The sequence below is a fragment of the Salvia splendens genome, chromosome 5, assembly GCF_004379255.2.
Source record: "Salvia splendens isolate huo1 chromosome 5, SspV2, whole genome shotgun sequence".
Taxonomy (NCBI): Eukaryota; Viridiplantae; Streptophyta; class Magnoliopsida; order Lamiales; family Lamiaceae; genus Salvia; species Salvia splendens.
In genome coordinates, this window is record NC_056036.1 from 34,965,104 (window position 1) to 34,967,854 (window position 2,751).

Here is a 2,751-nt window from a genome sequence, read left to right on the forward strand (position 1 = left end):
ACTTGTCTCAAAAAGATATGGATGGCATTATTATCTCATGCTCATGTGTTTATGTCTTTGGTCAACCATTCATAAGTAACCACATTTATCCGCACAAAACGGACTAAAAAAATGATTAAATGTGATCGTGGTTGGGATTATGGATTTATGGTCATCTAAAGGGTGATGATGATGTGTGGATTGATATTGATTTTGGTGGTCAATTAATATTACTTGAGACATGACTCATAATGTAATTTTTGCTTTTTTTACCTTACACCTATTGGGTTTGTAAAAAGATGATGAAATTTGAAGTTGGGACTGGTCTGGACCACTGATCCCAGAAATAATTCACTGCAGCGCTGGGGCACAGTACAGTATTCTTATCCTTCTTCCATATGTTTATAAAGTTATTTCTCTTATTATCAATTATTATTTGTTTATAAAACCAATCAAAGGAAGTTGGTACTAATAAGAACAAGAAGGAAAAAACAAAAAAAGTGTAATTGTGATGGGTATGCCTGGTTTTATTTTCCAGCTCGGATGCTAAATTTGCTCCATCATAGTATACATTGTATCTCCCCATTTTTAGTGAGTATCATTTATTGAAATAAACCCCAGTACACAACAATGTCCATCATAAAGCATTTTGCAATTATAAAATAGTACTATACACTTAAATGTACATATCATTAAAAAGCAAATTTCAATCTTCTGGATCTTGCTACAAATTATACTATCTACTTAATATTTTTGCAAGATTGATTGATTGATTGAATTCAAAGGCAAGGAGTGTGGTTGGAAAGAAGTTCTACTTTGATACGATGCATTGCTGCAGCAGAAAATTAATCTCACAGATATATATCTATAGGTAGTGTTAAACTCCTTTTCTCCCCTTAGATTTAAGTTCCTTCTCAATTTGGAGCGTTGGATTTGGACGATGGACGATTCGGATTACATTCCTAGATAATCATCTCGTAATTCATTATTTAGTGTGTTTCGTGCATTATGAGGGTGAATTAGTAATTTTATCTACTCAAAACTGACGAAAACGTATTGGGCGAAATTTAAGCGGGATATACCCACTACTTTCCATCTACTCAACACCTCATTCATCATCAAACGAATTAACTCCAATTCTCTCTCCCGCTTCTCTCTCCAGATTCGTCTACTCAATTTCCAACCCTTTCAAAACCCTAGCCGCCACCTCTAAAGAGCTCGCCGTTTTCTCGGAAATTCAACCGGTGTTTCCTTCGATTTCCAATTATCCTTCCAGTTTTGAACCAGATTTCACTGCGTTCTAAGAAGAGGTAGGGTTTTCCGAATGGTATTTTATTGGTTTACGTTACGAGTTCCCACAAGCGGTTCCCAACTTTCGCCCTTAACACATCACCCACACAACGGTACTCCCGATTACCATCAACCGCGAGTATTTGGTAATACAATCTTATAGGGTTTTGTTTGATTGGTGTTCTGCGCAGTTGTCAAAATGACGAAAAGAGGACGATCATCAAATTCACAACAATCCCAGAAAGACGGTGAGTTTCTGTTTATAGTTGCATTTCGAATACCTGGACTGCTGCTCTGATTCTGTGCTTGATGTATTTGAATTTTAATCCCACATGTTTTAATCGAGTTTGTACATTATTTTCATCATTGTGCGATTTAATTTAACTTATGTATCCATTATCCGTATGCTGGTGGACATTATTTTATAAAATAATTCAATGGTAGTGTGTTCTTTAATGTACTGGATCTGCACATTTTAGGCCTATATAAATACATTGTATTCAACTGTATAACATTCAAGAAACTGTCGTTGGTCATTGTTGAAATAGCGGATGCAGAAGTTTTATGCTCATTAAGTAAATGATTTTGTTCATTAATTTGTATATTTGTATTCATTATATGACATGTATCATGCGTCATGTCACTGTTGTTTTTATATTGTCAAAGAGTTGATCGAATATTTGTTAGTTCATTACTAGGTATAAGCTCTTCATTATTAGCCGATGTGCTTACATTATTTGCCTATGTGCATGCATTATGTTCATTTCTGTTTTTAATTGTCAACAACCAAATGGAATATTTGTTTATTCATTACCTCATATAATCTCTGCATTACGTTCATATGTTAATGAATTATTTTCCTATATGCATGAATTGCCGTTGGTCATTGTTGATATAGCGGAGACAGAAGTTTTATGCTCATTAAGTAAATGATTTTGTTCATTATTTTGTATATTTGTATTCATTATATCTCATGTATCATGCATCATGTCACTTTTTTTTATATTGTCAAGGAGTTGATCGAATATTTGTTTGTTCATTACTTGGTATAAGCTGTTCATTATTAGGCGATGTGCTTACATTATTTGCCTATGTGCATGCATTATGTTCATTTCTGTTTTTAATTGTCAACAACCAAATGGAATATTTGTTTATTCATTACCTCATATAATCTTTGCATTACGTTCATATGTTAATGAATTATTTTCCTATATGCATGAATTGTTTTTTCTTTTGTTTTATATAGTCAAAGTGTAAAGGTATCAATTGTTACATTGTTTGTATTATAACTATATATAACTGCATTATTTACCTGCATTGTTCATTGTATTCATCAATTGTTACATTGTTCATGTTACTGCTGCTGGACAGGGACAAAACAACTTAGGATAGACATAGAAGATGTAGTAGATGATGTACTGCCTGTTGGAATAGCCCAAAAATTCCGCGAAAGATTAACGGAAGCAACAAGTAGTGCACAAA